This window comes from Harpia harpyja, chromosome 7 (assembly GCF_026419915.1).
Source record: "Harpia harpyja isolate bHarHar1 chromosome 7, bHarHar1 primary haplotype, whole genome shotgun sequence".
Classification (NCBI taxonomy): domain Eukaryota; kingdom Metazoa; phylum Chordata; class Aves; order Accipitriformes; family Accipitridae; genus Harpia; species Harpia harpyja.
Window position 1 is genome coordinate 56,361,871 of NC_068946.1, and position 15,587 is coordinate 56,377,457.

Here is a 15,587-nt window from a genome sequence, read left to right on the forward strand (position 1 = left end):
GGTCGGAGGATTTTCTGGTTTCAAGTTGCATCTTGAATCCTGAAGTGGCTGGGTAAGTTCTGGTTAGAAGCGGGGAGGGAGACTATTTTAAAAACAAGGGATTTATAAACATAAATGAGAATTAATCATTGGGAGACTGAGGGGGAGAGACCGGTTCATGTCATCACTGTAGTGGAAGTGATTCCTGGGAAATTATAGCACAAATAATATTATGTCAATATTGTATGATTTCAGATTTTACTGTTAATTTCAATTGCTGGACAAAACCAAGCCTTTTTGTTCCTAGCCTCACAAAAAGTTAAGCGAAGTGGTAAGAGTGTTATAAGCGACAGCAGATTATGTACCCTTCACCTGCATTACTTCAGAGTTAGTGATAAAGAAATGATAACATTGAGGATGATAAAGATTTTTTTTAATAGCAGTTTTAGTTTCCTAATTCATCCTTCTACACTGTTACAGTGTCCTTTGATCAACTAATTTACAAAAGTACTACCAGTTAATGTCTTATTTAACAAGCTTATGTCCTTCCAGAGTAGCATCCTTGCTCATGCAACTACAGGGGAAAAAAATTAAATCCTTTTTATCAAGGTTTACCTGCTTCAGGTGGTCTTCAGAGAAATATGTGTTTGTGTGTTTGTTTCTGATGAGCTGCAGTTTATATAAAACATTCATCACATATGTGTGATTAAAAAATGACTGTCAAGTTTCTACTCTGATTATTAAACTATTTTGCAAAGATGCAATTAACTGTAGAGTGCATGTTAATTATCATATGTGAATCGTTTAAATGAATCATAAAATAATCTATTTGTGAGTAATGAATGGAAGCATAGAGGTATTTTTCTTTTTTTTGCATTTCTCAGAAATGTTAATAATTAGCACTGATTATAGAGCTAAAATTACAGCAAGGGAAACAACCTACATCTCATTTTCCTTAAAAACAGTGCGTGTTTCTGTCTCTTCTTTTGAGGTCTGTTTAAGGGTTTTGTGGAGCCAGATGAAGCCCCGCAGGGTATCGCCGTGGGTTAAGGGCAGCGTGCGTGCCTGGGCACCGCTGCCGCCCGCTCGGACTGGCATTTCAAACCTGAACTGGAGAGGATTTTTGCAGAGTAAAGGTGGTAGGATCTGCCCTAAAACCCATATTCAAGCAGTTTGCAAGCCAGTGGGACTGGATGACAAAAGTTTGGGGACTGTTTCTGAAAATTCGGGTCATAAATAATTAGCTTAATCATTTTATTTGTCATCAGCTCACCCTGCTTCTCAAAGGCACGGTTCCCATCCGTGCCCGTATATACAAGCCACGTCCTGCGCTCTGCATGAGCTGAACCTTTAGAATGCTTCCATGTGTTGAAATTAGGCAATTGCAGATAATAAATGGGTAAAGGCAAAATAGCTCCAGAGGTATCTATCGCCCAGGAGAGTTTAAATCGAACCGAACACGAACCTCTGCCCATCGCCGCAGACCCCCCGGAGCAGCTGAGCCGCAGAGCGGCCGGTGGCAGCCGGGTCCGGTTACTCTTCCCAGAACCGAGGGATTAAAATACATCCAACCATACATGCAATACGTACACTTACACATAATCAGCCCCAGGCTTTTTTCCGGGCCGTTACTGGCGATGTCTCGTATCGTCGGGTGGGCAGGCAGGGAAACATCACGTGTAGCATTTGAGTATGAAGTCAAGCAGATACTAGAAGTTCAGATTTGTGAGCTAATTAAATTTCTGTTGGCTGTTTAACCTCGACAGTTACAAAGCTTCTGTTTCTGTTATTTGATACAAACATTTTAGATCTCAGTGATACAAACTCAATTTGAAGACTGTGTTTTATTTCATTTTTCAAAAAAGTTATTGTCTTTATTTGTTTCCAGGTCATTCCGTTTGCAGTACGTGCAGAAGAAAAATGTTAATTATTTTCAAGTTAACCTGTGAATTAAACGCTTAAGGGCCACATCCTAGCATCCTTCTGTGTGTGACTTGCACCACGGTGCATTTTAATCAAGGCAAATCTCTCGGCAGCCTGGGAGATGCCGGCGGAGGAGTTTGGTGTTTAGCCAGGAGCTGGTGGGGAGCAGGAGACGGGGTGTCCCTGCGGCCACACCTCACCCCCCCGCTTCTCCCTGGGCACTTGCATCTTCATATCTGTCTCCTCTGCTGTCGTCTGTCTGCGTTACAGATCGTGATGCCTGCCTAATGTGCCCCCTCCTGGCCTTTCACCCTGGGACCTCCGAGGACAGCTAATAATAAATTATTATTTATAAAAATAAATAATAATAATACCAGCGTTGGTAGCACCGCAGCTTGTCGATTTGGGGCCGCTCGTGGGATTCCCTTGCTCGTCCCCGGCCCTGCTCTGGTCCGGGGAGGCAGCAGAAGGAACGCACGCCTTCATGTATGTTCAAATGTGCCCAAGGTCTGGGAGGGTACTGCCAGTAATGGGAGCAGAGATGATATAAAAGTGAAGTGTACCTCCAAGTGCTGTAAATTTTAACCGTTTTTTTTAATTTTGAAGAAACCAGCAGAGAAAAGGAGATCCTTTTTTCAGAGAGCAAGTGGCACTTGGACGTACCACCAGCACCGCTGCAAGGTACTCGTCAGCAGCCAGGTTTTCTTTTGCTGGGAAATCACAGCAAGGGTTTCCTGCACCGGGAATGTGAAGGGCTCCTTGCGGTCACCTCGGTGAGCAGGCGTTCATTAAATCCAAGCTTCGTTACAAAGCTCGTTGGCATTCAGTTGATGGCACGAATGTATGTTGTTAAAGGGGTTCATTGGTACAGAAGGTACTTTGACTACCCATGCAATAACCGAGGCTCTCCGAAGGGTGGAAGCCTATTAAGAAAGGGCACGTACAGACATAGCAGAGGAGTTCAGGGTCTGTGGAGGAAGCTGTCCCATATGGATTTGCCTCTTTTTTGCCCACAAACACTGATAATGTCGGCTGTTTTGTTGGCTAAGAATGCATAAGTAATAGGTTCGGTCCTGCACATCCAATGTATTTTATCTGCTTGAAGGTCCTAGACATTGAACGGGAACAATTCAGTTCACCTCTGCTGTTATCATGGTAATACTGCCCTTGTAGTCTGCCGGGTTGTATCTGCCACAAGGCTTGAGTCATACTTGGAAGGGATTAAATTGCTGGTCTATAATTCAACTTTCATTAATACTGAGAAGTTTTTCCTTTAACCGTTACCCTTTCATTGTATAAATAAATCTTGATAATACCTTCTGTCCTGCCTGCTGTAGAGTCAACGTGGGAGTTTCAGTGTAATGCTTCCCACGGGGAGTTACAACGGTGGGAGAGGCAGAGCCACGGTGAAGGAGCAGCCGGTCGGGCAGCAAACCGCTGGTTCTGCTGCTCTTTCCAGCGTGCTTCCCGTGGCATCTGCCCTGCGTGGGTTTTCCTGCTGGTACGAGCTGCGGTTATCCAAGGGGAGCCACGGCACGTGCCGGGAGCCACCGCAAACTCCTGTAAGCGGGTCATCGCCGGTGATAAATCTGCGATGGGGCAGTGAGAAGTGCCAAGAGAGTCGGTACCAGGTAAATGGAAGTTTCTGTTTCCAAGCCGTTTCTTCCTTGCCACAACAATTATTTAAGTTTTGTGTGTTTAAGTCCCAGGAAGTGCTGGGAGGAAAAGTGGAATTTAGCTTCCAGCCCAGGAAACGTTGCATTTCCAATAAGATTGATATTTGTCAGCTTCAGCTATAAACCAAAAGGGAGTAACTTGTTCTGCCCTGTGCATATTAAGGTCCTAATTTTGGTGAGAGCGCTCACATTTAAGGGGCAAATACTATCTTTATGATCTTTCCGTGGATTTGGGGCTGGCAAGTGAGAGGAGCTGCAAAAGTGTTTACGGCACAACGCCAGAGTGCGTTTCACCTATTTCTGCCAATGAGCTGGAGATGAGAATCCAGAGCATCTTTAGGAGCTGTGTCTGAGGACAGGCAGGGGCACTGTGGCCCCGGGGGGTATTTCAGCTCATCCAAGCCCACGTGCCCCATCTCGCACCCTTTCCACTCTCCATGCCCACGTCCACGCTCTCCAGCTCCTGGCAGACCCCCCCGGCTCGGTCCAGTTGCCACAAACAAGAGAGGATCTCATAGAACAATAATAATATTAGTTAGTTTAACTGACAACCATGTGCATCTAAGTTTGCGAGCAAGTTTCTTCTATCTTGTATCGATATTTAATTGGATTTCGCCCCGCAGGCACAGTACGGCAGCCTGCCAGCCCTGTGGGCTTCAGGCAGAACTCAAGCTTCCCGGCAGTTGGGGGTAGCTAGAAATCAGGTCAAGTCTCTTTGATGGCATGATGTTATCGAAAAGTGTTTTGATTTTCCTATTTGGCAAGGATTATACCAAATTCTATAGTATTAAAGACAAAAATCTTCTCAGCTAGGGTATAAAAATTTAGAGGGAAATAAATCCAGGGCGAGCAGGGGGTTGGACTCGGTGACCTCCCAAGGTCTCGTCTGACTTGAATTGTTGTATGAGCCTGTAAAAAAAGCTACAAAAAGTGGTGTCAAGGGGGGGGGGCTAATTTTATTTAACGACAACTGTCCATGCCCTGGACAAGGGCATTCTCCTGTAACATAAGGAGTTTTCTTTACAAAAAGCTGTTCTTGCTATCAACTTACTGCAACTACTCAACGTTGTCAGCATTATTTCTTTAAGCGATCGACTTAAAGTAATGACATGAGCCTGGAGAGGCTCGGTAGGAGCTAGCAGAGCATTACAGCCCCCGTGCGTTTTTTTCTGTGTGTGCGTGTCTGTAAATAAGTGCCTTTACCGGATCCTGCAGCTTTTCAAACCCGGGCGAGGTGCCTGGGCTCGCACGCAGAGCCACGCGGGGAGCCCCACGCCACGTCCCCTGTGTCCCCAGCAGCTGGATGGCGAGGGCACCCCAAGGGACCTCATTCAAACCCACGCACCCCATCTCCCAAGCGAGAGGCTGTTTTGGAGAGTTCGGGGATTCCTCCTCCGACGAGCACGTGCGCGTTGATTTGCTGGCGAGTTCTTCCTATACTGTATCAGAATTTCATCCTACTTGTTGAACGCACTGCTTTAACCCGCGTTGCTGGGTTCAGAAAAGTTCTGAACTACCGTTCAGAAAAGGCGTTCAGCATTCTGTGTTTTCCATCAGCGACGGAAACCGTGATCCCATCGCCGAGGACTACATGAGAGAGGAGCAGAGCTGCCCGGCCCCTGCACCCCCAAAAAGTCCGTCGGGGGGGGCTGGAGCCTGCACCCCTCCTGGCAGGGAGCACACTGTGCGGGTCAGTGGTCTTTCTGCTTATCACGGGGACGGCTGCAAGCTGGCATCCTCCGCCGGCTCCGGCAGCTACTTGAAATTCCTTGCGGGTATCTGGTATTTTTTGGCAATGATAAAAGGCAGGAGAGCTTCGAGGGACTTCTCTTCTGCTTCAGGTACGAGGGCTTTTGTACAAACGTATGAAGGCATCTATTGCTTGAACCTAATCCAGGTGTCATGCACTCATCCCAATGAAAGTCCTTCTTCTGTTGGGTGCTTTTTGTGTTGTTTTGGGTGTGTTGTTTTTTTTCTTTTTTCTACAGAAAATGAAGTTTTAACACTGTTAGCAGGGAGCTGTGCAGGTGCAAGCCCCACAGGACGTCTGTAGGGTTAGGTCCTGCCTTCACTAATATTCTGCCTTTTTCTCCCTTTTATCTGAGTGGAAGGCTCAAGAAGCAAGACCAGAGAGGAGTGATTATGCCGTAGCACATGCAGTATTACCCAAGAGCTGTATCATCTTTAGAAATACATGGCGTCGTATTTTATTCTCCAAACCAGAGAGGCTGCATGCTAATTTCTACAGGGAAATAGCTGAATTTGGGGGGCCGTGCACAGATCAGCCACCCCTGCTCTGCACATCAGCCGGGAACCGCCGGCACTGGGGCTTGCCGGCACCAGGGGAGCGTTTCTGACCCCTCGCTCACGCAGCATTTCGGTTTGTTGCTCTTCAAACAGACGACGAGATATTTTTGTCCGTGGGGGAAGGATAAAGATGTGTTCAGCATCTTCTGAGAACTGTTTTGTATCTCCCTTGTCCAGAGTTTCTGGGCAGCGTTGAGGTCCAGTGTGCAGATTTCAGACACTAAATGGGAACCAAGGTCTTTTGAAACGGCCCTTGGCTTAAACCCTGAGCACTGAATTTTCAAAATCCTGGTATTTCGAGTTTCTTTTCCTAATTTCTGGAAGTATAGACACGATTTCGCGCACTAGCGGGGATATTTTTAGGGCCGTGAGGGTGAACGGTCCCTGGAGAGAGTGGGAGTCTCAGCCCGCTGCCCTCCCCGCGTGGCATGGCTGATGCCGATGCCGATGCCGCAGCGTTCGATGCTGCAGCGTGCCGGAGGATGGATGGCAGCTGGAGCAGCCCGGGTCCACCCTGCCCTCACCCGCCGCGTAGCCGGCTGTGGCTGGGAGAAGCGGTTTTGGAGGTTTGCGCTTCCCAAGTTCGCTGAGCTTTGCGCTTACCAACAGCAAGGTCTTACAGCACCGTCCCTTCAGACCCAACATGCTCCACAGCGAATGTTAAACCATCCCATAATTAAAGGTAATAGAAAGTTGTCTTATTAGATTAACCTGTGTCTTTGCAGTATCTTTAATCTCTTGTGGTGCCTCGTGATGAGACGCAGCCCGCAGTCCGGGGAGATGCCAGAGCATCGCCCTTCCTCCCGCGTAAGGCAAAATCTTAAATATATAGGACCTTGGCAAGATTCTTACCTGTGAAAGAGGGACCTGGTTTATTTGTACCAAATTGTTGTTCTTCCTGAAGGAACTGTAGTTATAATTTGTTTCTTTGGGAAATGAAGATTATTTCACTCTTTGCCTTTCATGGGCATGGTTTAGGGGGCATGGTTAATGGTTGGACTCGATCTTGAAGGTCTTTTCCAACTGAAATGATTCTATGATTCTATGTGCTTTGCAAAGCTGCAGCTCGTAAGAGGTAGCAGCGTGCCTGCACGGGATATGCCTGCTGTCAAACAACCGAAGCTGCAAGTGTCATGAATGTATAAAACTGATGCCGCACAACCATGTTTCACTACGTTTGTAAGTTCTGCCTCCCCTCCCACACACAGTACAGGTTTTTCCAGAAAAAATTCAGTATCTGCCTCTCCTCATTACATTGTAAGTGAGTATCAGAGTCTTCACATGCCAAAGCAGGATGTTTAAAAATAAGCTAGTTACAAGTGCACATTTTATCTCTACATAAACGATTTCTAGCCAAAACTGCAAAGATAACTTTTTGTATAGTCTATGAGTAAGACCGTGCTTTGTTTTATTTACCACTTTTCTAATTCTGAAATATCTTTCTATGACACAGAAAAAACCTAAGCAGCAGCAGTGCTGCTGGCCTGGATTGTGAGGTGATGTGTGTTAATTTGGATATATGAAAGTGTCCCACTGCATCATGGAGAAGGCTCTTTGGCTGCAGCAAGGGGGTCCAGGGAAACCGAAAAGTCCATTTTATTAGATAAGTGCTTCACTCAGTTCTTTGCACCTGCTGGGCATATGTAAAAAGACAGAAATATAGAAAATGTTGAGAGAAGAGGAAAAAAAAAATACTAAGGAGCTGCTAAGTTTGGAAAATGCCTGGTGAGTTTTGTAGATGGGCATAATCTTCTGGCAAAAAAATATGGAAAGGCTTTGAAAGCTGGGTTGGAAAAATATACTATAGGGAGCTTTTAAATTTCTAAAGTAGATAAACTGAATAACCTCATAGAGCTCTCTGTCTAATAAATGTGTGTGTATATATATATGTGTGTGTATATATACATATATGCCTGTATATTGAAATGATACTATTTTTCAGCACATTCTAATGGACCTGTTGCAGGTTGCTCCAGGCTAAAGCTTGACTTAAGATTCTCAGACCAGGAAAGAACAGGCTACTCTTCTTAGAGTTACAACTAGTAAGCTTTTATATTTTTGCTAGCAAAAGGGAGAAAGCACAAGGTATTGCCACGTCATTAAGATTAGCGAGTTTGTTTTGAGATTTTTGAAATCTTTGTTCTTTATACCTGTCATGTAGAAAGAAGAGATTATGATGGCTAGCTACTTAGAAGGATTAGTAACATATTCATTAACCTCTTTTAATCCTTACAATATTGCTTAATTAAGACTATTATCAGATTTATATCCCAGTAAACTGCAGTTCCTTAGGATGTGAAATGTATTGGAAAGTAATATTCAATGGGAAATCCTGTTCTCAGGGGGATCGTACACTTAATCTTACAAAATCTGGGTGGTGGTTGGTTGTTTTTGTAATACCCTGGCATTTCTTCACCACGTGAGAGAAGACAGAACTCAGACATGCAAATGGCAGTGTTTGTCATAAGCATATTTTAAACCCATCTGCTCAGGGCTGGGATGTGAGAAGCGGGTACCTCTTGCTGAACCTTTGCCGCTCTTCTGCGAGTAAATGCACATCGTGCTTCGTGAGATGCTTTGCTGCTCTAATTCTCCATCTCCCCATGCAAGAACTGACAGAGAACTTTGATGTACAAAGTGGGACTTTGGCAGGATTTGGCTGCAAAATAATGGTCTTGCAAAGCAGCGTGTGGGTTGTAACCTCACCCGTCAGGGCGGGATGGAGCTCCTCTCCACTGAAGGATCTTGGCTATATTGAAAAGAAATATCACAGGACGAGAAATCCATGTGAATGTGAAACATTTCTCTCTAGCAGATCAAGTGCATCTTGCCCTGCGCAGGTAAGTTTATATATTGATAAAGCAACACGTTTTTTGCCAGCTTTTACGGTGATGCTAGTTGTTTCTCAACAGCTCGGTGTTGTTCCCAGAACATCAGCACTTGGAGCACATGCGACTGCATAATAAAGTGCCTTTAACATTAGAAGTGTGTCCTCAGCCGCCTTAGAGCCAGCTTTTGGGGAGAGAAGCGCAAAAACCTGGACCAGCGAGCGTGAAAGCCTCCCAAGTGAGAAAGTAAATGAATTACCGAATGTCTGAGACTGTTTGTCCACAGATGTCCTTTTTTTTTTTTTCACCTGGCTTTAAACGCATGGGTTTGTCAATCCGCTAAACAAGCCTTTCCCTTTTCCCTCGCTTAACCCCACGTTCCCAGAGACAGGACCCCGGCTGCAGTACCCGCGCTGCTGGCTCAGCACATCCCGGGTGGAAAGGCTCTGGAGAGGACCTCGGGTTTTTGGGGGGGGTCGACTGGTACCTGCTTGGCATGGGAGGGAGCTGCTTCATTGCTGCGTTTGTGTCAACGGACCTCTGGGAGGGAGGAATGGGAGAGACGGGAGAAACACGAAAGAGCGTTTCACCTTCGGGGTCCCGGGGAGCGGGACGCAGAGGCTGAGTCTGCCTGCGAGGACAGCAGAGTTGTTCCCACTGCAGATGATCTTGGGTTCAAAACGGAGATGCAAAACCTACTCCAGCATCTCCTCTCAGCCCTGTCTCCGGAGGCTGCTTGAAAAAACAACCATGACAACAAAAAGCTTTGTGAACTGTTATAGTTCAGCGTGTCAGCGCTTCGCAGAGACTGTTACGAGGAACAGCTAGAAAGAATATTGTTTATGACCTTGGGTTTTTTCCTTTCCGTTCTTCAAGATGCAAAGAGCTGGACTTGAAAGTTGTTTTCTACTTCTCCTGGAACATTTTCTGTTCTTACTGTCAGCTGGCTCCCCCGCCTCCCCAGCAAGGGAAATAGCAGGTCTCGACTTCCTTGCTTTTAATCAAACCTGTATATGCAGGAATGAAAATTCATTGCGATTATGAAATCCCAGGAGCTGTAATGTGAACTGCGCATTTCTAGAACACGTTTGAGACCTGAGAAAAATGTATTTTAAATCATTTTCATTTGCAGTATAGTAAAGATTTTTGGCATTTCATAGATGCAGCAGCAGCAGAAAGAAAGGAAGGATTTATATCCCATGCATTTAAAACAACCTAACAAATGTTTTTGAAAGGTCTGAAGTTATGAGTACTGAAAGGAGCTAACAAAGCATGTATTTCCTTATTTGTGCTTTTGCACTTCAGTGCTTACTCTTAATTTTAAACTAAAAGGAAAAAGAGAAAACCCTGCTACTTGAGCTCTTCCTTCTTAGCACGGGCATAAGAAATTACTCCATCAGTGTCTCAGAAACCCTTCATTAGGTATAGGTGAGAAAAGCAGCCTTCCACATAGCACACAGCGCACAAACTGTATTTCTTCTAAAAGATACCATTGTTACAGCATATTTAATGCTATATATCCTTGATATCCCTATAACTATTGATCATCCTTGTGAGTCAAGATTTTTTTTTTCCACCTTAATGAATTCTGTTTCACTGATTGTGCTCTTCATTCTGGTCTGAGTCAGGGAATATGGAATATAATTTATTATTAAATAAAATAGACATGATAAAGATATAGATATAATAGATATAGATATAGATGTATTGGGGAAAGTGATACTAGCCTTTACTGGTATCATTATGCCCCTGCATTTAACATCATAGATGGTGGTAATTAACGTTTCTGTCTCATGTGTCAGCTCCTCAGAGGCTGTGGATCTGGCTCAGGTCTTTCCATCCTCTTGCATTTTGTAGTCTTGTTGCCGGCGTTTCACGGTAGTCTCGCCCGCAAGACTTGGACAAGCCGGGTGCTTCATCCCAGTCTTAACGTGCTCTCAATGATAACAATCTTTAATGCCAAAGTAAGCAAGGAATGATATGGGAACAGTTAAAGTGCACATAATTATACCAATAAGCTTCTCATAAGAATAAAATCAGAACCAGGCTGTTTTCCAGTCTGATGGCCACTTTTATCTCTCTTCTTTGAACATCTGCCAGCTCTGTAAATGCTTTTGAGAGGCTGAAAAACCAGTGCCGCTTCAGGAGTCAGAGAGAGGGCACGCCGCTCTTGCAGCTTACTGCCGTGGTCCTGCAGGCACAGCTGAGTGGAAATCTGTTCTCCAGGTCTGTACGCTGCAGCCCGTGTCCTGTGGCAAAGCGTGCCGGTCCTCCTAAAGCAAACACCCAGCCTGCACACACACGTGCACACGCACGTGCACACGCATGCCTACTCCTCTCCAAGCCACGTGCCCATTTCGGAGCCATTCCGGTCACTTTGCAACCATAGAACAGAAATTTAGACCAGAGCGGGATAAGGCACAAGGCAAGGGGGGTGGTAGGAGAGCTACTGCAGGGATTTGGGGAGCAGAAACTCCGCTGGATGTTGGCCGCTGTATGAAATAGTGAGATAGTAGAAAGCCCAACCAGGCAGTGACTATGATCCCAGGTCCTCTTAGGACCACTGATAAACTATTAATTAATTGAAGCCAGTCATCCGTTCTGGAAGGATAACCTTGGCTCGTAAGACCTCCCCAGCTGCGGGTGCCCCCGCTTTGGTGCTGCGTATGAGTTACCGCGGCCCTTCAGAGCCTGCACCCTGTAACGCTCGATGGGATCTTGGGGTTCCTCTAATGAAGCAACACGTGCTAAAGCTCTGTCCTGCTTGCCTCTACAGCTCTGTCCTGCTTGCCTCCAGCGCCGATAAACTCAGTCGCCCCTAAAGGCATGTTGAGCACCTTTAGGAAATAAAATTGCTAAAGTCACTCGAATTATTTGCTTGTTTGCAATCTATCCCTAAATAGCTAACAGTTGTCTCCAATTCGTTCATAATACGTTATTGTGCTGGTTTTGGCTGGGGTAGAGTTAATTTTCTTCATAGTAGCTGGTATGGGGCTACGTTTTGGATTTGTGCTGAAAACAGTGTTGATAACACAGGGATGTTTTTGTTATTGCTGAGCAGTGCTTGCACAGAGCCAGGGGCTTTTCTGCTTCTCCCTGCACCTCCCCAGCGAGGAGGCTGGGGGGGCACAAGGAGTTGGGGGGGGACACAGCTGGGACAGCTGACCCCAACTGACCCAAGGGATATTCCAGACCATAGGACGTCATGCTCAGCACATAAAGCTGGGGGAAAGAGAAGGAATGGGGGGACATTCAGAGTAATGGCATTTGTCTTCTCACATAACCATTGCGCATGATGCAGTCCTGCTTTCCTGGAGATGGCTGAACACCTGCCTGCCCATGGGAAGTGGGGAATGAATTCCTTGTTTTGCTTTGCTTGCGTGTGCAGCATTTGCTTTCCCTGTTAAACTGTCTTTATCTCAACCCACGAGTTTTCTCACTTTTACCCTTCCGATTCTCTCTCCCATCCCACCGCGGGGGCGTGAGCGGGCGGCTGTGTGGGGCTGAGCTGCCGGCTGGGGTTAAACCACGACAGTCCTTTTTGGTGCCCAACGTGGGGCACGAAGGATTCGGGATAACGACAGGTTTGATTGGAATGTGCCAGATCAAATTTATAGCTGTTATTGCTGTTTAGCTATTAATTGACAGGCTCCTGTGTTTGCCATGGGGCTTGCTTGCCTCACTGTATATTAGAGCCCAGTGCTCGTTAGCGGCTGCTTTTTGCTTTCGCTGCTTGCTGTGCTGCTGTAGTGCTTATCATCCGACTCTGCCGTGCCTGGGAACATTTTGATAACAGCCACGGTGATGTGCCTGGGCTGGCAGATGGCCAGGGCATCGCTGCTGCTTCTGTACTGGACAGGCTGGAACTCCAGTTTGAACTCGAGCCGAAGGGACCGTGACCTGTGGAGGAGTCCACGTGGGAACGGGAACACCCCGAAGCATCTGTGGCCGTGGATAAGTCCACACCAGAGCAGGTACATCTCGAAGCGTCTGTTGGCTGTCGTTCTATCTGTGCCGCAGCAGGTATACCTCTGAAGGGATGGTGGCCCAAGGAGAAGTCCACGCTGGAGAAGGTACACCTCGAAGGATCTGTGGCTGTGGATAAGTCCGTGCTGCAGCAGGTACACCTCGAAGAACCAGTGGCCGTGCGTAAGGACGTGCTGGAGCACCTCAAAGCGCGTGGCCGTGGAGCAGGTACGACCCTAAGGGACTGCAGTCTGGGGATCAGTCCAAGCCGGAGCAGGGGCAAGGGGAGGAGTTGATGGCAATGTTAAACCCTGTGGTCTGGTGCAAAGGGGTGGAGACTGTAATGGAAATAACCTTTAAATTGTTGTAACCCATGATGTGAGTTGCATGTTATAGGAGTTACCGTAGCAGGAACCACGTGAACCAAGGGAGGAGAAGCCTTACAAGAAGCAGTGCAAGCGCAGCAGGGACCCGACCTGAGCTGGCTTCGGTGCCCAGTAACTCCACACAACACACCACCTCTCCCGTCCCAAGTGACCGCCAGAACTGATGGAGCCCAAAGTCACGGACTGAATGAACTCTGTGGACATTTTACAGACATTTTATAGGGCTGGTCCACAGACTAAGGGAGTGATATCTGCGTATTGTATCAAAGGATGGGCAGGGTGGCGGGGGTTAATGAGGATATATTGGATAGTGTGGGACTTGAGCATGATGTAACTGGTATGGAATAAGGGGTGGAGGATGTGCTGGTTTTGGCTGGGATAGAGTTAATTTTCTTCATAGTAGCTAGCGCTTTCCTGGAGATGGCTGAACACCTGCCTGCCCATGGGAAGTGGGGAATGAATTCCTTGTTTTGTTTGCGTGCGTGGCTTTTCCTTTACCTATTAAACTGCCTTTATCTCAGCCCATGATTTTTCTCACTTTTACCCTTCCAATTCTCTCCCCATCCCACCTGGTTGGGAGGGGGGATGTATGACCGAGCGGCTGTGGGGGGCTGAGTTGCTGGCTGGGGTTAAACCAGCACAGTTATTCATCAGATAAGTTCATCGCTGACCACAAGCAGTCACAGGGGGCAATTCAGAGGCTGGAGCTGTACTGGTTTTTAGCTCAGGTTTTTAGCACCACATGGATTTGGGTTTTTCCCTTGACTTAGTGATTGTCATTCTTGGAGATCTTGTTTGGGAAATACACTTAGCACATTCCTAACTTCAAAAAATGTGAGTAGACAGGCTGACAACAGGTGAGGTGTGGGAAGGTAAGAACCAGCTCTTCAGGATGAATCGCTTGCTCTTGTTCTCCCTTGTTTTCTTACGACATCTGATTTGCTGCCCGCGTGCCTAAGTGTAAAGCCAGTTACTGGGATATTCACAGACGTCAAAGAGCAAAAAACAGGGGAGAATATAGTGTATTTGAGTATTGTATATCTAGACACTAATGGGTTACGTTCATTAACTGCAAAGAAGACACAGAAGTGACACCAATCACTATTTCTGACACTGCACTGCTTCCTCACGGAGCTGCCAGCTGGGCAGGGACCCCAGCACCAACGGGAGCCCCACTCTGCTCAGCCATAGTCTCCTGCCAGCATCTTGCGCGGCTGCCAGGCATGGATGGTTGTGGGGGGGTTACCTACCGAAAATGGGTCCTGTAATGCTTGGGAGCATCACGGTGTGGTAGCACGGGTTGGCAGGAAGGGTCGTGGATGCCAAACACCCTCTCTTGGGAGAAAGCGGTTTTATACGGCATTTTAGGTGTGAGATGACTGCTGGGGCTCGGGGGGGTGTTCCCCTGTGCCCTCCCACAGGCTGGGTAAGCGCCCGGTTTGCCGAGTGCTGCTCACACTGACGTGTCCTTCGGGATCGGTTTCTGTGGTGCTGGTACCTCCTCCCTGCTCCGCTCCCATCAACATTAAAAGTCATCAGCTGTCAAAAATCCTCCGTTGATTCAGCTTCCGTTGATTCTCGCTGATCGGCAAGATCAACACCTTGCAGGCTTTCCTTGCAGTTAATCTGTTCCTCGAGCGATTCCTGTGCAATCAGCATTTTTATCCCTACGGCCATTATTTCTCGCTCGCACCACTGTGGGCTGCCCGAGGCCAAGGTGAGGGGCTCCCTGTGCGCTGGCCAAGCACCCAGCAAACCTCAGGCTGACCCGGCTTACACAGGCGTCAAGAAAATACAATGAAATTGGGTAAATTAATGAGTAGGAGATGCAGAAGCAACTAAAATACTTATAAGGAGGCATGTTACTGGAGGCTGTCTTGGTACCCAGCAGGATTAGCTTCAGGAAAAAGGTGCTTAAAGTATAAGTGAGAGTGATAGACCCCTGGACTTGGCGACTGGGAGAAAATCTGTAGCAGAAGCTGGGAAAGGACTTTTCCCTTTTGTGTGTGTACTTGTGCCTATGTGCATACCCTGTGTTTGCCTTCCTGGGAACTATTGCATGGGACATTTACAAGTTCTGCTTCATCTGCGTGGACTAATAGCTTGAGAGCAGCCCTCAATGTCTGGTCATGGTTTTGTAATGTTGGCAGGGTTTGATTTTGGGGTTGGGGTTTTTTTTCTTTCTCTCCCCCCCCAAAGTTTCTAGCCCTAAAATTTATTTTTAACAATTTTTTTTGCATGATTCCTTTTTTTTTTTTTTTTTTTTTTTTAGATGATGTACTGGCTAGGCCCCTGGTAATGCTTCATGAGTCTAACATGATTGTGATAAGGAAACAAAAGAGGCATGCCTTAGGTAAATTAAGAGCTTATATATCTATTAATGATGCCATTATTATTGTCTCTCCTAAAAATAGAACTGGATCCTACTCCTTTGGTCCTGCCTCAGAGGGAACTTTTTGAATAAAAATGAGGCTAATAAGCACATCCAAGCAAAGAGGCGTGCATGTTTTGCACAAATTTGG